General features: G+C 41.0%; 1 protein-coding gene across 2 annotated transcripts in view; it reads left to right on the top strand.

The window, feature by feature from the left end:
- The window catches only part of LOC117450574 (protein phosphatase 1 regulatory subunit 29), a 75,410-nt gene that overhangs the window by 20,419 nt on the left and 35,102 nt on the right, over window positions 1-19,889 (top strand). Inside the window, exon 2 of one of the 2 annotated variants that reach the window (XM_034088407.2) lies at window positions 6,000-6,219. The exons of the other annotated variant lie outside the window; for it this stretch is intronic. The gene's annotated coding sequence lies outside the window, so the exon portion shown is untranslated. The remainder of the gene's footprint in view (window positions 1-5,999; window positions 6,220-19,889) is intronic. 2 annotated transcript variants of the gene reach the window in all.

The following is a 19,889-nucleotide window of genomic DNA, read 5'->3' as shown; positions in this document are numbered from 1 at the left end:
TGTCGCTCTGTTTGAGACTGCTGAAGTGAGCAGTATGCAGGGTTTAGAGATAAAGAAACCATTCGGGACGGACGGGCAAAAAAAACAAATGATGATGTGATGAGGAAGAGGAAGACCAGATGCATTTATTTTTGTATTGTCCATCTGTTGCAAGTCTGTGTCTAAGATTCAAACTTGGCTGAAGACACTCAATATTGAATTTACATTTACACCCTTTATGTGTTGTGGGCTTTTAGATGAAGACCGCACACAGTTAATAAATACAACTATTCTTCTGGCTAAAACACATATTTTTAAAAGTCAATCAAGGAGTAATCTTCATTTAAGGTGTTTGAAGAGTAGATACAATTTCCATGAAATGGGAAATAGCTCTAACGAAGAGTGGGATTAAAGGAACAATACATATGCTTGCCATGTTGTGTTTTTGGTGATTTTTGGTTGTCAACCTATTTTTGTTTGTGAAATGTTGAAGAGACGGGAATGTCATCTCCTATATGTTATTGTCATGTCCATGTTTGTGTCTTTAGCCTGTACAAAAAAACAAATCTGCTCCAGACACACCACCAATACAGCCAATGTCATAGAACACACAATTAAGTAGTAACTGTCACACAACACAATATTAAGTAGTAAACACAGACTATAGTTCTTGAATTCTGTATACAAAATTATTTTGTTATCTATTATCTTTTGTAGAATCTTACATGAAATGGAAACACATATATAAAGCAGTCTGTAATACTGTAACTCTGCAGAGTGGGTTGTAGTTGAGTGAACCTATTAGCAATGAGCACCGTTCACTGAATTAATAATATTCCTCCAACTCCCACCCTTGATATTGACGGTCCATTAAGGCCCAATCCCAAACCACGCCCTACACACTCCCCCTCGGTGATGGAGTGAACTCCGTGGAGTGACACTCGCAGCTCAGCGAGGCTCCCTCCTGTCAGATGGAGGGAGTAAATACAGCGGCAAGCTTTGGGACAAACTCCCCTCTCTCCGGCAGAAACAGGAAATGCCGTAACTGTATGTAACAACGGTTTAAAATCAGTATCTCTTAGACAAAAAAATCTAAATGAATAACTCAAATAAAACTCCAAACATCTTTAATTGTGTTTAGTTAAAGGTGGGGTAGGTACGTTTGAGAAAGCGGCTCGAGATACACTTTTTGTTATATTCCATGGAATGCTCTTAACATCCCGATAGCAATGAATATCTTAAGTGCTTTGACAAAAAATCCATAAAAAAAGTCATCTGTGGAAGCCGTAGTGCTGTGAAAAGCACGAGCAATCATTTTAGCCGGCCCGGCTAAAATAACTGGATGGCCTACCTGCCTGTCAGCCTTCCATCTGTGCACAAACTTATCTCGTGCCCTCATTGGTCATGTGCGTGTTCGTGTGTGTTGGAGGAGGGGCTCTGTAAGGAAGTGGCAGATTTTCTCCGGTTGTGTATTTTCAAATTCTAGCGATCTCGAGCATGGATGTATAATAAGAACTGGATACAGCGTGGGAGGCGGGGCCTCATTCATTCCTATGAGAGTTGCTCATTAGCGCATGATGATAAAATGGCCCAACTTTTGAGAGAGCGAAACGTCACAGATTACCCGGCATGCCTGAGAAGTACCCGTATGTGCGCTCATAGCGCATGCGCAACTTTAACCAAAATGCTCGTTCACATCAAGCACGTCAATTTGCGTACACGTAACAGCACCGCACGTTCATGATAGCATGGTAATGATTTGTTATTATGATGGATTTGATATTAACGAGGCGGCAGTTAGCAGCTAGCGGCTAGCTAGTAATTATGCTAATGTACACATCAATCGTTATGTACTTATATTACGCTGTAACAGGATCTAGTGATATCCAAGCAACAGAGCTTCATTTAGCATGAAAGAATGATTGCACTGTAGGCTATATATATATATATATACTTATAATAATAAGTAATATTAACTTTATTTAATACAACATTTACGGTACAAGATTTAATCATACAGCCCGGCTAAAATGATTGGTCATGCTTTTTACAGTACTACGGCTTTTTACAGTACTACGGCATACAACATTTTGTATGGATTTGTTGTCAAAGCACTTAAGATATTCATTGCTATCTGGATGTTAAGAGCACTCCATGGAATATAACAAAAAGTGTATCTCGAGCTGCTTTCTCAAACTACCCCACCTTTAAATCTATTTTAGTTGTAAACCTGATTTTTACAAGATTCTTAGTTTTTGCAACAGTCTGTAAATATACACAACTTTATAATAAAATGCACACATTTACCTTTTTCTAGACTAAACACAGGTACGATCCTAAGTTAAAAAAATATGAGGTTATCATGAGGTTGCAGTTTATCAGTGGATGTTTGCTGGAACTACTTGTACACAGCGTGTTTCCTGACGGACGTACAGCGCTGTACGCCCGTCCACACCGCTCCACACTTGTTGGTTTGGAACAGCACTTAATGTGGCAGACCCTCCGCGTGAACGCGCAAACGGAGGGGTAGGGTGCAGGGCGTGGTTTAGGATTGGGCCTCTAACATTGGACGTGAAGACAAACTGCGGAAACTCTTTCACAGTTGCTTTTCCTTTTTTGGCTATATGGGATGAATATTGAGTCAATATCTCCGTCTAAGGGCCATTAGTTGTGACATGCAAACCACAGGACTGAATATTTAAAAGATCATTTAGCTGTAAATGATGCTTTGATTGGTTGACTCTCTGTAATTGCTGCTCTGAGATGCAGTAATGGAGTTCAGAGTGCTGTCACTGTTTCCATCCTGCAAGTCAAATAAAGGGGTTACTTTGACATGCAATCATAGAAAACACTTATTTTCAGTCGTTCTTGACCACAGACTGTATAAGAAAGGTCTTGACACACAGGCTGTCAGAGTAATGAGGTGTAAATGTACAATTACTTGGATGTTGAGTCCTCTCCTGGCACTGCTTTTCTCTTGATCCTCACTTCTTCCTCCGTCATCTCTTGGTCTTTCCAAATGGTTAGCTTTCACTGTTCATGCAGATGAAAGGCTGTAATGACTAAGGATAGAGTTATTATAGAAACACATGTGCAACCCCCTATAGATAAAGCTTACACATATGATTCCGTAACATATTCACCAATGGATGAGAGGATGTGGAGGCTATAAAGCTGCTCACACCACGTAGCCACAGTATGAGTAGGGCTTCTCTTTGGATATGCATGTGTTGGCTGTGTGTGCTGAACATAGGACAAAGGACTGATTCACCTACAACCCTCTGATTGTGTCAGCAGCTGTGATGTAATACCGAGTAGGAGATGGAGATAACTATTGAAAAAAGACAATAAACATCTGACCAATAGGGAGAAATAAAGATACATAATGTACATATTTGACTTATTGCACAGGCGTCACCTCAGAGATTGTTAGCATTAACAGCTAACTAGCTCCAGGTCTCTTCGGGTCACATGTTGCTCTATAGAGTTCTTCTAAAGTTTTGTAAGTGGTGACATGCTCAGGTTTGTTTCAATACTGATGTGTTTTGTGTCTACAGAATCGGGCTATTTTTAAACGCTCGCTGGAGGCTGACGGAGTAGTCAGACACGCTGCCCATCTATTATTGAGAATGCCATTTAGACAAGATAGAAAACACACTGCGTCACTGCCTGTTGAGGGAGCAACACATAGGGAAGTGCAAGTAGGGCCATACCTAACTGTGGGAAAAAATACCAAAAATGTATAACCTGTTGTGTGAATAGTACACACAGCATGAACAATATATGTGCTGTTCTAAAAGCTGCATCAGTAGGGTTACACAATAGTTGGTCCTGATTATAATGCTACGCCACCGGTGCTACAATCAAATGGAGTTACATGGAGTGTCTACATTGAGGAGGTTTTATTCTCTGGAGTGCATACTGCTCGGTAATTCTTTGGCAGATTCAGGACAGATGTCATGTGCACAGCTGGAAATAGCTTTGCCCCCCGACATTAAAGTTCAGAGAGACCACCCAAAATACTAGAATTCCTCCTCCAGGGAGCGGAGACATCCCCAGCAAATTGAATGGAAATCTGCCCCTTAGATTTCAACATCTTGGTTGCAAAGAGGACAGTTTGACCTGAGGGTGGCCCAAAGGGCGACCTCTATTTTTAAAAATGGAAAATGGTTCAAGCGTGAATATGCAGTACATTTGCGCAATGTTTGTTCGGAGCTCAACTGCCAGCCCAAGTAGATCCCTTAAGATGAAATGTCCCTAGGAAACCCATTGGACCTCTAGAAACACTGTGTAGGCCTGCTAGTAAACACACATCCTTAAAAAGCACCATGAATATAAAACCAACATGGTGAGAAGTAGGCAGCATTGTTGAGGAATGAGAGGACATTACATATTGTATTTGCATGTATATATAGTCCGTCTTGGAATAAACAAATAATGTGAAAAGCACAAACAAGAACACCTCAAGTGGGCTCCAATTTTACCCATGCTTTGATTTTTCCAATACTTGTTTTTGCTGAGCAAGACACTGGCACATGCACATCTTCAATAAGGTCTCTGCATCTTTTTTGTTGTCTTGGATTTCTTTATTTTCTACTATTTTGTTGTGAGAGCACACTGGGGAGACACCCTCCTAATGTATTTCAGCTTGAAACCTTGTTTTTGTCTGTCTAAGATAAGCATATGTGTTTGTTTTAGTGTCTGCAGGGTGCAAGCAAAACATGCTGTGTGCGCGATTATGTCACTTGCAGGCACTGTATCCACCCTATTTACCAAGTGTGTGTGTGTTTCCCTCAGTGTGCTCTCTTCTCACATGCATATACCGTGCTGTGTCTAGTCATGATCAAGTATAATGCAGAGCTCTTTCACCATTTAACGTGTACGGGAGGAGCAGGCTCAGCCCAGTATTACTGCTGAAAGTGAGATGTCACGCTCGGCTCACTTTGGCGCAGCCGGCCGGGCTCCCCTAACTGATTTAGACCGTCTGTGTCTCTGCTTGTGTGTGTTTGTGTGTGTGTGTGTGTGTGTGTGTGTGTGTGTGTGTGTGTGTGTGTCTCAGAAAGTGCTGGAAGGAAAGAGAGAGACAGAGAAAGCGAGGCAGAGAAGAAAAGGAGAGACCAGTGGAGAGTGAGAAAAGCGAGCCGTGTGTGTCAGTTTCTCTGACAGTTATTTGCTCAAATTATTCCTAGGTAGGTAGTGTGTTGCGTACTGACGGCTGGAGGTGTGATGTGACAGGTGTCCTACTCCGCGACTGAAACAGGAAGAGAGGTAGCATCTCATTATATATATAGTACCACATACAGACCCAGCCATCTGTCACCTAGTACCTCTCTTACGCATCATCGGACAGTTTTGTTGTCATTATTGTTATACTGGTTATCTGCAATGGGAATGGGAACCACAGCAGAGGGATCGTGAGTAGGAGAACAAGAGAGAAACTCTGGGAGGGAGAGGCATATGATTCATAGATAGATAGATCCTTCCTGCGTTGCGTCACTCCCATGCTCTCTGCATTATTTGCAATGCGTGTCCGGTCTGTTGCGCAGTTCTTCGTGATCTCGATGCACGGGGAAAATCAGTATGCTTTCAAAAAATCCCTTCACCCCTCTTCTTTTCTCAACACTTTCTCCTCTGTCTAGACTTGAGTAGAGAATACATTCATGTATCCACCTGCTCCCTCCCCTGCTTTTCCATTTTATTTGAAATCCTTTAGTTTTTAGTGGGGCACGTATTTTGTGTCTCAAAAGACGCTAGACATTTCAGCGACCTTTTAAATGGTATTAGCTGAACTGCCAGCGACTAATTTACTGGTTTAATACATAAATGGTTGTGATTGAACAGATACTTTTTTAATGCAATAAAGTGACTGTACATTATTAGCTTGTTATGATACAACGATTGTTTGGAAATGAGTAGGCCTTTTTTTTTTTTTGCCAACTGCCCAGGCAGTGACGTTAAAGTTAAGAGTGAGTTCTTTTCACTTAATCCCGTCTTTTTATTTGTATATTTCTTAATTTCAGCCCAGTTTCCTTTCCTGTAATCCTGGCAGAAGCGCAGAGGACCTTTACTACAAGCAGAGCAAAAGTACCAACTCATTTTGCTGTACAACCTCGAACCACCTGCCAACCCCCCCACCCCCCGAGAAACCGTTCATAAAGGACACATGCCCGGACGAGCAGATCTTTGTGTCACGATGAAGGCCGCTGAAAAGTGAGAGGAGTCAACAAAGAGTGGAAACAGGTTGGATATTCTCTTTTAGAAAAGTCATTTATTTCCTATTGTGTATCAACAATATATTTATGAACGTGGACCCATTTGTATGACTGATAGCTTTTCAATCTTTTTAATTTGATTTCTACGAATCATTCATCACCTGCGTGTGTGTGTCTTTCCATGAACACACTCAGCATGTCTGACCTTCTTTCTGCAATGTCACACACACACACAAAGCACATTTAATGTAATCTTATGTTTATGCAACGACACAAAAACTCAGTTTGGCATCATCTTCTTGCCTTTGTATATACTTGCATGTGTGTCATATACTCAGGCACATTATATTTAAGTGTTTGTGAAGCTATATATATATTATGCCATCTCTCCTGCCTTTACTGCACTTATTTGACTGGCAACACTGTCATTAGCGCTGACAGTACTTCACTTACCACTGCTATTATAATTTCTCTGTGTGTGCATGTGTGTGTGTGCCGTGTGTCAGGCAGAGATAAAGTAAAAGGAGTAATTGTTGTAATTATTTCGTCTCCGTTCTCCTCCCGCCTTCTGTGCTAGCTCTGAGCGGCAATCTTGCTCTTCAAAGACAAATGCAATGCCGAGCAAACTCAGCCGCCACCTTTATGTTCATTGTGTGGTGCTCATTAGTCATTATTGTTATATACTATCAGGAACATATTCCTTATGTCTGTGCAGTACATTCATTTGGCATTTTGCTTATATGACATTTATAGATGGATAGATAGGCGGATAGATATAGCTACATTGCTGGTTAAACCACATCGAAGCAAAATACAATTTCAAATGTATATAAGGACACAGGTTTTACATTTTATGCAGTATTTTAGGGTTGTGCATATAGCATTTTATGTAGGACATGAACGTGTACACATACAGTAGATTAAGAAATTGGGTGTTAGCTTGTGATCAAATGTGATAGCTCATGTGTGATGCCACGTGACTGTTATCTATATGATCAGCTGTGACCTGCTAAGTAACCCTGTGAGAATGTGCATGGTTCATCACACAGTTACATCCAACAGTGATATAATCGCCTACATGAACACATGTTTCTATTTTTTTTCGGATTTTATTTCTAAAAAACCTCCTAAAAGATGGCACTGTCATAGTAAGTCACTTTAAATCAGCAGCATGACCTCTTTAGGGGCCTCTTACAGGACTTTTTGACAACCTAACACGTTTTGATGCTTTGTGAACAGTAGAGCAAAACATAAAACCGCCTCTGATTGACATCTATGACACCATGAAAGCGACAGAGTGCTGTACATCCTCTCCTGTAAATGTAATGAACTAATTAATTAGCATTTCAAGGTGAAATCGATCTCTTTAAAATTCTAACAACCCAACTTAAAGTGTGAGCCTTATTAATAAAAGTCAAGGCTTGATTATCAATGAAATCTCCAAGGATGCTGGCCTTGTTGATACAGGGGCTGTTAAAGAGACATGATGCATGTAGTGTAACACTATACAGTGATAATTACAGTGGGCCAAGGGCACTGATATCATTCCAGGCATGCCAAGGAGAGCATATTTATACATTAACATCGTTTCAGTTAACCAACAGAGAAACTATTAACCATTGTACGCTATTAAGGTACGCAATTATTGAGTTACTTGATGAGATTGAGGAAGACATTAGGGCTGTCCCTGTAAGATCTCAGAGCCATTTACAACATTGTTAACATTTCAATTGCATATAAATCCTTCCAGTCTGGTTGGATGAGCTGCTGCTGCTGCTGCTGCTGCTGCCTTTCATTAGCATATGTAATTATGGTTTCTGCACCATAGCTTTTTATTATTAAATATGTACCTGCTTTTCGAAGGTGGGTACAAACTTTTTCAAAATAGTTCAATCTTATCTGCAGTGTGTGAAGCTTATCTACATTTTGACACATAACATACTGTGGCATTCTAGATAGTGCATCCATGTTTAATGTTCTGTATCGCTGAACCCGTGGTGCCACGCAAGACCCTGAAACCAGCAGTGCACATGTTAGTTATACAGTATTGCCAGCGGTGTGAATCCTAATGAAGCCCAGACTGTTACAGAAACAGCCTGAGGGAGCGGTTGCCCTGGGACGCAGTGTAGCACACAGTCCTCACACTGTACGTACAAGCTGTCCAGTACAACCACGGCTTACCATTCAGTCAACCAGTAAAGCTGCATCCCAGGTTTAAACCATTCCGACGATGTGAGAATGCTTCCTCACGGACAACATATAATCAAATCCATCAGAGGCTATGAGTGCTGTCAATCACTTACAATCTCAGCAACTTTAAGAAATTGATGCATGTTTCGGTAAAATGCTGTTCCTCCATTTTCACTCCACCTGAAGCGAGTGCAGCTATCACAAGTCATCGAGTAGGTGTGCTATTGATCCCTGCTAACTGAGCTCCTGTGGTCTCCAGTCAGTGTAGCTTGTGCCCGCTTTTGCACCTTCTTTGCATTTTCACTACCATGCAATTCATGGAAAACATCCGTGCTGGAATTACGCTAGGGAAGTTTAGATCTTGCGAATGTCTCGATTTGCATTTTTTAATTGCTTTATATTAAGCTTTCTGATTTAATCACAAGGGTTAACATATAAAAGTTCACAGCCCTAGTGTTTTATGTTTAATGCATGGACATCCTGGAGGTTTTGCGTCTACATGCTTGTGTGTCGTTGTCATGGCTTCTACAGTCTATATACGGTGTGGAACATTTCAGTTTAGGTTGTGACACTTCAAAGTTAAAGAGAGGCGGGATGTGCTCCACGAGGGGTGTAGAGAGAGAGAGAGAGAGAGAGAGAGAGAGAGAGAGAGAGAGAGAGAGAGAGAGAGAGAGAGAGAGAGAGAGAGAGAGAGAGAGAGAGAGAGAGAGAGAGAGAGAGAGAGAGAGAGAGAGAGAGAGAGAGAGAGAGAGAGAGAGAGAGAGAGAGAGAGAGAGGCTTTTCGGAAAGAACACTTTATCATAATGTTTCTATATGTGGCATGGCCCAAGTGTCTGCTTACATTTCGATCCACCCCATTTAACCATCAATCTGGCAAATCCTGCTTTAATTATGAACCATGCCTCCTCCTCACCACAAAGTCAATCAGAACAAATAAAAGAGCCTTTTCAGCTATAATGGGATTATCGATTGGGTGGCAGCCTAGAACTGAGACTTTGAGTATGTTTGTGTCTGACGGTAACTAAGCTGTGTGTGCATGTATTTCTATGTGTGTGTGAGCAGAGAGCAGTCTGAAAGTGATAAAAGAAAATGCATTTTGTGCGTGTGTGTGTGTGTGTGTGTGTGTGAGAGAGAGGGTGTACGCGTTGTCTGGAGTCTTGTCTGCGTATGTGGGTGCTGCCAGTGGAGGGCTGAAGGAATGAAGCATTAAATTACCTCACAGTTTGAATCTCATTAAGTGTGTGACATGTTTTACTGATGAGTTTTGAGCTTATTTTGACTGATATCCACTGAGACTTTCATTACTTGCTTTTCCCATTATCTCAGATGTCAAAGCGGCTGTAAATTACTCGTGGTGGGCTCTTTTAGTCCCAAAAACAGATGGGGAAGGGTTACTGCTACTCAGTTAAGAATTGATTGTCACCAGTACATTTGTCAAACATACTTCAGGCAGCTGTGAGGCAAAATAGCACCCGCCAATTAAACCTTTTATTCCTAGTTTATCTTACCTCAGACTCACTTTCTTCAGTTTTTAGTTTGCCATATAATTTGCATATGTCTTTTTTATATTTGGCCATATTTGATACAGTCTGTGCTTCTGACTCATTGGCGCACAATATTGTGTGCTGTGGACGCCCATGCTTTGGCTACGCTTTCAAACTACATTGCAGTGGCCAGTACAAAAAGAAAGAGTAAAAATAGCGGGAACCTGGGGATTGTATTAGACATTAGAGACCTGCACTTACATCCTGACGTTTCCCGCTGCCTTTGTTAAACTGTATGCACCGTAAAGAGGCGTACAAAGGGAAACCATACGAGTTCACAGGAGAATAAGATGAAGAACAGGAAGGAAAGACACTTTAATACTATATTTACATTTACATCTCTCTTTCTACATTGACACCGCTGTCGACTTTACCTCTGTCTTTCACCTGTTCCACTTTCATTCCTTTGATTTGTTTGTGCTGATGGGCTTGATATACCGTCCCTCTTTTGTTTGAGACAGACAGTGATTGCATGTAAAACTCTTGTTAGGCTCTTTCTATTCTTCGTTGTCTCTCACGTCGGCATCTGTGCTCCTGATGTCCTAGTTGTGGTGTTGTGCGGTGTAGTCAGTGTGCCAGTACGCTGTGTCTAGCATTCACTAATCCTGCTTACACTAGGTTACGTCACTGGGCCTTTCCTGCTTTGAAACAGTGTTTGAACTATACAACCCCACATGTGTAGAGTCCAGTTGCCATGCAGAGAGAGAGTTAAGAAGATGTGTTGCTATGCTCTTTGTGTCTTAACTCTTTCTCAGTTCTTTCCAATGCATTGCAGGCTTTGTTGTGTAGTTGTTTCTGTGTTCTCTCATCCCCATACTGCAAAGACTTTTTTCTTGCATGGGTGTATTCTGATGCACAGAACAGACGGTACACACAGATGCACACATACACAGAGATGCAGAGGGACACCGAGGCCAACTCACAGATATGCGTTCAAAGAGTAAATGAAAGGATTCTTTAAATATACATTCATATGCTGTATTATGTCATATCTTGTCCCGATTTGATTCCCGTTCCCTTGCTCAACTTTTTAACATTACATCACTTCTTCTAGCTCGCAACATCCTCCCTCATGTTTTCTTTCCACTCTTTGAAGTGTTTATCTTGCCAGGTCTGCTGGCTAATGAAGCTGCAACCTTGAAGTAATTATCAGCAACTTGTGTGTGTGTGTAAGAGCGCCAGTGACATAAAAATAACTAAAAAGAAAGTGTAAGTATAACTGTAATTGGATTCTGCAGAAGGGAGAGACATTCCAGTGTAGTTTTTGAAGCTATAGTATATCTAAGAAAGTCAGTACGGATCTTAACTCTATCGATGCAATAGCGGTTGCTGTAGTGAACACCATGTATACTTATAAACTCAAACAGTTCATGCACACACCCACACACATTCTGCCTGTAGCGTACCCTCAATTAGAGACTAGAGGAAAGGAAAGGAGGGGAGAGGAGAGAGCAATTACGTAATGACAGTGTGGAGAAGGGGAAATGGGGTCCATCTGAAAGGATACAAGCAAGTCAGAGGAGAAGACACGAGGGAATGTGATGGCCTTGATAGCAAGACCCTTGTCTACATCTTGAGAAAGAAAAAGTGTGTTTGTATTGGAGAAGACTAGGATGATGCATGGATCACTTTATCCATGCTAATCCAGGCAGACGTACATGTTATCGGGGAAAGGCTAAAGCAGACACAATCAATGAGGTCATCTATCTATTAATGTTTTTATCTATTGTTTATTTTACAGGGACAGTGCACATTAATAAACATCGCTGTCAATTCAATTCAATTCAAAACCTTTATTTATCCAGGTAAAATCCCATTGGATAAATAAAGGTGTTGAATGCACCAAAAGATAGCCAATTGTCTGTAGTCCCTGGACAGATGTTGAGATGTCCCCCGAAAACCAAACATTTAAAAGTCAACAAATACAATCGGACGATGTGGTTGTTGCTGCTCTCGACCTTTTAAATAAAACATTGCAGTTTGGTCATATGTTCCACCAGGGATGTGACCAGCAAACCCAGAGAGCGGGACAAGAGACGGCAGTAGACCATGAGAGAAAAAGATACATCCCCCCCATGCAGCGAGCCATACATGTTGCATAAGCCGACCCATAGTGCTGTAATCAGCTCAGTATGGTTGCAAAAGCCTAATACAGAAGCCACCTCCATATACGAGCCGTTGAGCCAAGAAAAGAAAAGCCCAGTCAAAGGGTTAACGCAGTGGATGGAAGAGGAATATGATCAAAGAAAGCCATTCAGACAATTCTCCCTTGGAGATGTTGTGCCTCCACACCCAGAGTGCGCTTGTTTCATACTTCTCACAGCAGGGAATACGGCATGTGTTTTTTTTTCCTGTGTATCTAGCATGTATATTTTATGAGAGCTGATATTTCTAGGTCCATGGAGTCTCTAATGTTCTGAATAAAAGGAGATAGGTGGGGGATGGGCGTTTATGCGCAGAGATTATGACCGCATGTGTCCTCTTACTGTACGCCTCTTTCTCACAGAACAGCCTGCCTACTGTAGCCGGATATACACGTCGCAGGACTTTTCAGATCAGCAGCTTCCAAGATGGCTAAATTCCCTATAGGCATCAGAAGAAAACAGGCTATTCAATCTCCTTCTGTTTCAATCACTAGGCACTCAAAACACGTTTCACTGCACCAACCCACAGCACCAGCATCCAAGCACGATGTCGTTACCATTGTGTAGTATTACTGAGATCTACTAGGCAAGTACACTCAGGTATCACTTACGCAGAACCCCCATTAGCTTGCTCTTGGAAAATGATGGTAATCTCAACGTACCCGTGCATGATTCCCTGGCCCTGCCCGTAACGTAGATCTCCTCTAATAAAAGACTGTGATGTGTTGAAGGGAAGAAAAGCAATAAGGAAGCTTGAAACAGTCCATTACTTGCCCGGTGGAGTGATGTGAAACCTGAGTGGTCCTGGAAATTGAATCCAAGATGTGGGTATTAATAAGATATCGACTGAGAGGCCACTTTTAGTCCACTTTAAACTATTTCTGTTATAAGAAGGCAGATTAGAGTGAGGTTGAACTCTGAAACCTGTGAGGGGATCCAATTGTTTAACTTGAATGTGATAATATCCTTTGATGACAATCTTACATTCAGTTCAAACTAAAGGAGCCCTATTATGCTTATTTGTTGCTTAGAAGTTCATATTTGAGGGGGCGTGTGGCGTAGTGGGTTGTCCGTAGGCGTTCGGATCAGGGGAGCACAGGTTCAAACCCCACTGCAGTCAGCATGTCGTTGTGTCCCTGAGACACTTCACCATAAATTGCTCCTGTGGGGATTGTCCACAGTATTGAGTATGTAAGTCGCTTTGGATAAAAGCGTCTAACAAGTGACATGTAATGGAATAAGTTCATATTTGTATTTAGTGCCTCTGCTATAATAAGAGCAGAATAAGGTCCCTTTTCTTCTCATACTGCCTGTACTGCAGCACCTCTTTTCACCCTCTGTCTGAAAGCAGAGCCCAGTCTGCTCTGATTGGTTAGCTGGACAGCTTTGTTGGACTTGGTCAACCAATTTGAGAAGTCCGCCCCTAAGCCTATACAGTAGAATGAGTTGGAGCTCTGTAGCCAATAGAAGCACAAGTGTTACATAGTGATGTCATGTCACGCAAGTAAACAAAGGAGCCCAATGGAGGCACTTTAGCAATCAAAGCTAAATACAAACAAGGGCCCCTGTAAACTGATGGGGTTTCCTCCCTCCCTAAACCAGGTCAAAGTATTAAACAACACTTTGGTTCTGATATGTGTGTTACACAACGTTAACTCACTTAGTTCTAAACAGAAACGACTTTATGACGCTAAGCTTTTCCTAATCAAAGATATCATGACCGTTTTCAACTTGACCTTCTCTGTTTGACGACACTTGTGCTATGGTTGTCTGTGTATGGGAGTTAAACTGCTTTGAAGTGGCCTTCTATAGCGACAATTTGATGTATGAATGTTTTTTTCTGAGGCTGCTTTGATTATCTGTTTGAACAGAAAAAGTAATTCCTCCTGTTTATGACTTGAGTCAGACTTCACTTCAGATACACCGTGTTCCTTATTCATGTATTCCTATTCCAGTTTGATGTGAACTTCGTCTACAACCTGCCATGAGGCGAAACTGTCTGAGCACAGAAACACGTTTTGAACTAACGAATATTTGTCCCGTATTAATTCTGTTAAGGAATACAGTTGATACTCGCAGAATGTTAAATAAAAGAAGATGAAGGGCTGCTGTGCTCAGTAAACAAACAGGCGACTCAGCAGCTCTGTGTCCACACACCAGATGCAGAGATGCTGACAAGATCGTGCTAAACTCTGTGAAGACGGCGCCTCTTACTGAGTTTGAGTTCTGCTCCCAAGCGATGCCGCATTTCATCCAACTTTACGCGCTGTGCTGTTTGTCATGTCACCCTCTGCCGCAGCCTTCTGCTCAAATAAGCAAATGTGCTTTTAAAAAGTTTGGATTTTGGTTTAAGAAAGTTATCACTGGGCTGTAACTTGTGTGTGTGACAGGGTCTCGAAGAAGACGTGCGCGCGCCTAACGCAGCACACAGACATACATTGCCAAGAAAGTCAAACTGGAGCACTAAATGAGGAACAGTGTGTCGTCTGAGACCTAGCCCGGTGTTATTTTAAACTTGGTAAGCATGTCAGGGTTATATTATCTAGGTAGCCTAGAATGAGAGCGACCTGTTTGCAGAAAATACTGTACTCGGTAGGGGTTGGTCAATAGTTGTAAAGGCCCTAAAGCAGGGGTGGGGAACCTTTTTCCTCTCAAGGGCCATTTACATTTTTTCAACATCCTCCGAGGGCCGTACAAATTATTGACCTCTGCTTAAAAATACTAAAATCACAGCCCATTCATTTGGCCTTTCTTTCATGCTGTACAAAGAAAAAGCAACCCCTTAATCCAGATCTCACCATGACTCGCGTATGCATGCACGTGCACGGTGTGGCATGACCACCAAAACAGAAAGATTTTTTTTTTTAAATATTGAAGTTAATACCATCAATCTGGTGCACTTTGAGAGCAAAATTAGGAGCCCTATGGATACATCTCTCAACACCCATATGAAACAGAACTGTAAACAGATTTACTTTTTCTTTATGGACATTTTACAAATCACTCTCCTTTCAAAATGTATTCTTGTTTATTAATAACAACTTTTTTTTTACTGTCATATAGTATTTTATACCTGTTTACTTTATTCTCTTATTTTTTTATAATAATGATCATATAAAGATGTGCCTTTACCTCACTGGTTGTAGAAAAAGCTTCTTATATTCGTTAGCATAGCTAGCTAACCAGATGCTAATAACAACAAAGGTATTGACTGTATGATCAGTGTGACAGCTGAACAGATCGCCACTGGGCTTTCAACTAAAGACACAGCCACGCAAAAACTGCGGCATGTGTACGGCTCCTTATGGGTAGGCTACTGCAATTTTTGGAAGTGCCGGAGCGGTGTTCTGGTGCTCTCCGTCAGCACGACACCCCTGTCAGACGGGACATATACCACGTGATGACACATTAGGCTCGTGTTGTGTTCAAGGACCCTGACCTTGGCCAGGAAAAACAAGTACTCTCTTGTTTAATTTTTTTGCGGTCTAGATTTCTTTAATTTTTTCTTTTTTGCGTGTGTTCATAAATTACCTCGAGGGCCGTACCAAATGGTCCCGTATACGGCCCGGGGGCCGGAGGTTCCCCACCCCTGCCCTAAAGGTTACTTCAAAGACAATCCAAAGATAGAGAGACAGTTTGTTTAATACATCATTAGCTTGACCCTGACTACACTACTTCAGAAAATGCATGGTTGGAATAATTCTGAGCTGCTGTTTGAATAAGCTTCTATTATTATGTGGAAATAAAGCATTGGCTGACTGACTGATGGGCTTATTAACCTTCTGAACTTGCCTTGCGCCTCAGGAAAAATGATTCTTCTTCCTTATGAATGTTTATTTCTGTCTCATTATTCAGTTTGTGTCATGGCAGATTTACTCTACTCCTTGGTTGAATTGCAAACACATTTTAACACTGTGTATTAAATGGGGGATGTTGGTTGTCTTTGTAACACCTAAATAAAAAATACAACCTCTGCAGGCATGAATACAATCAAACAAAGCAACATATTGTGATGTACGACTCTCAACAACAGACAGATATTATTTTTATAAAGATGAGAAACCTTAGCACCTTTTTATTGGAAAGCACCACAATGCAGCTATATTAATTACAGCCTATATGGCTCTTGTCGTTGCATTGCACTTTTGCTAAAATAATCCTTTTTGTGGGCACACTTGGCTTCCAAAAACAGCACCAAAGTTGCAGTGATCATTAGCGTTGCAGTCGGCAGTGTATGAAACCATTGTTCTCAAAACCAAAGCCACAATTATTCTTCCATCCAGCTTCTCTTTCTGTATGAACAGAAGCCATAATCCGGCATGCTAACATGCACGTATTATCACGGGGAAGAAATACTGTCGCCCACGGACGGAGGCAGAGAAAGACTGCACAGGAAAAGTTAGACAGACAGAGCGCCGGACAGATCGACAGAAAGCTGTTAGCTAGCCATCTCATGTTCACTTCAATTCATCAACGTGTATCATCCCACCAAGAGTGGGTGCTGGACATTGTTACCGCTCTGAGAAAAGCCACACATTGATTCTCCATGTTTTAAATTGGATCCCCTGTTGTGGCTAGCTGGAGGATGTCAGTTAGAAAACAAGAGAGACAGAAAAAAACCCTGACATAATTACGGGAGCATTCTTACCCTTGCCAAGCTGTCAGAGACGTGGGAGAGATAGGTCTGAGCGAGGGATTGGAAAGCAGGTAAAGCTGATAATGACGGCTTCTAACATGTCTAAAGCAGCCCAGAGGAGAGCAGGAGTTATAATGAGGCTTGTTCTTTGTTATCTTTCTCCCAGTGTCAAACAGCTGTTTACTTTCCTCCTCATTTTCTTTTGTCATCTCATGATTTCCCTGTCTCTTCTCTTCCCTTGCTTTTTTCTCACTTTCTATCACTTTCCTACTTTCCCACTTTCTCTCTTATTCTTCTTAAACCTTGTCCCCCTTTTTTTCTCCTTGGTTCTTTGTTCCAGTTCTTTCATCCTGCGCTACTTTCAATGCTTCTTGTCTTCCTCCTCCCCCAGCCTCTCCTCACACCTCAGCATCTGACCTCACCACCTTATTGATGTAAGGCCGATACAGGTCTTGAACCTGCTTCCTATCCACTTTGAATCAATAATTCATCTTAACAACTCTGAGATGTGCAGACAGCTACTTCTCTCCCTCACACGTTTCCTCCTCCCTCATGACTGGCACACTTTCGAGAGAGGAAAAACAATTTCCTTCGGGATGAATAAAGTCTTATCTTATCTTAATGTCACATGGTTCCAAACTTAAGTAAAAGAGAAAGAAATGGTCAACATTGTTCAATCATGTGTGTGTTGTCTTTGTCCTTTAGTTTGTATGGATAATGTTTTTTTTTACTGTGTGTTCTCATGAGATAATCTTTCATTTGCGTTATGTTTTTAACTTGAAAAATAAATACCTCCAAGAAGAAAACAAAAACACTCATCTAAAAAAAACATAAATTATTGTTGTCCCTATTTCTCCTTATTTGTGGTTCCTCTTCTGTGACACAGTGCTCTACCTCTCTATTATCAGTCAGGAATGGCTATACATGGTCAACATGCTTTATGACCAAACTCAGGACTTGGGGTATACTGTCCTACTTTGTGGTGTCAGTAATTCTATATTACTGACAATTACATGAATGAAATTAATATTCCTCATCCTGTCACAGTTTGTGCTTTTTTACAGTCCCACCACTATCATGAAGTCAAAGCATTTCTAGATTGTCATGACTTCTGAGCAAACATATGACCATAAGTTAAGCCCCTTTTAAGAAGATAAGTCCAAAGATGAGCGAGACTTTTGAGCCCTTTATCTTAAATCTTCTTACACCCAATGTTTTAAACTCTTCTTGCTGTAACTTTGATTGACTTACCCGCAGTCTTGTTTTTCTTATGCTTACTCCCATGTGCCTCCTAATAGTTTGGTCTCTTTCTGTGGATTACAATTATTGGTATTACTGTATTTCCCACAAGAAGCTTTTTAACAGTCATTATTAGATTTTTTCAAATGAGTACAAAGCAGGTAAAAATGATAGGTTAATATGTTTAGTAAAAGGAATTTCCTTCTCCACATTTAACTGAGATGTCAGAGTTTGCGATACATTTATTTATATGCATTTTAGTAGTGCCATTATTGAGGAGAAGCCCAATGTCGGGCTGCTTGCATCAGATTGAAGAGTTTGCCTTCATTGTTTGTTTGTAGCCTTTATTTAACCAGGTGAAGCCCCTTGAGATCAAAAGATCTCTTTTTCAAGGGTGACCTGCAGGACATTAGTTACACATGTAACATAAAAACAACAGAACAACAATAAGGATGACATACAACATAATGTACAGGGTACAGTTTACAAAACTCTATTTACAGTGACGGGTACCATGAGTATCAAACAGCATGTCACCCAGCCGAGTTTTAAAATGATGCAGGGGAACCAAAGTGCTCAGTTTTAAACATGTTTGCAGACTGTTCCAAGTTAGTGGAGCTGCACATTTAAAAGCTTTTTTCCCTAAGACAGTCCTAGCACTTGGCACATTTAATAAAACAACATCATGAGATCTCAGGCAATACGTACTTTCAATTCGTCGAGAGAACGGAGAGCAGATATAAAAAGGTAGTTTACCCAACATGGCTTTATAAATGAACATGTACCAATGACTGAGCCTCCGTTCATGTGGGAGACTAATGGGTCCCGGTTCAGAGGGGAGCACCAATAAGAAATAAGGGAGGGAGATAAAGTGAGAGAATGACAGAAAGGTGATGCCATCAATTAATCTTGTGGGAAAGGTTAAGAGAGGAAGACTAGGAAGGATGGAGTGGAAGCGAGAGGGAATGGACTGTGAATGTAAAATACTGGAGACATGTTTCACTGTAAGACCAGAGGAGTGAGAGGAACGAGATTGGGGTGAGTCAGTGAGGGTGACATTATGATAAATCTCCAGAATTAAGTCACAGGTCAAGTATTTGCAGCTCTTAACCCAGAACTTGGAATATGTGAGGATGGTGATAGGACAAGAGAAATCCATGTGAGTTCTTACAAAGGAGAAGAGTTTCTGTGGTTGGCTGTAAATGTGTTTGTCAGTGTATCCACGTCTTTGTGTGTTTTTTACAAGAATATTACACATTATTGCTATGCTTTTTTGGTGTATTGCCACACGTACAGACTTGATACCTGTCTCTGTCTTGTAATGTGGACTGTACTCGATGTGAGTGTGTGTTTGTGTGTGTATTTATGTGTGTCCAGCTGAGATGCAGTGATTTTATTAAAACATCTTCTCACACCTGAACCTCATAAACATAGTGACCCCTTTTATTTTAACTCCCATTGTGTCTGTGTGTGCATGTGAATGTGCACATTCAGAATGGGTATTAGATGTCTTTTTATGATAACAACGAGGTATAATTTGTAAGGGATGTGACAATAACAGGCATAGAAATACCCATTAAACCATTAATATTTTGGCATCCTCTTGTCAGTTTATTGCTTCCATTTTAGATATTTTTTGAGAGGTTTGAGTTGCAATCATAGAATTGCGGTTTACTTGTTTCCAATAATGTTACCATTACATTACATTGCATTTAGCTGACACTTTTATCCAAAGCGACTTACAGTAAGTGCGTTCGACCAACAAAATACAAACTTGAAGAAAACAGAATCATATAAGTACATCAGGCATCATAGAGCAAAAAAATTTCAAGTGCTACTCAACTGGCTTTAGATAAGCCAGCCCTTTATTAGTATACAAGTGCTTTGTTAATAATTCTATCGCTCGAAGTGGAGTCGAAAGAGATGAGTTTTCAGTCTGCGCCGG

Source organism: Pseudochaenichthys georgianus, chromosome 8 (assembly GCF_902827115.2).
Source record: "Pseudochaenichthys georgianus chromosome 8, fPseGeo1.2, whole genome shotgun sequence".
Classification (NCBI taxonomy): Eukaryota; Metazoa; Chordata; class Actinopteri; order Perciformes; family Channichthyidae; genus Pseudochaenichthys; species Pseudochaenichthys georgianus.
This window is presented reverse-complemented; position numbering and strand designations above follow the sequence as displayed.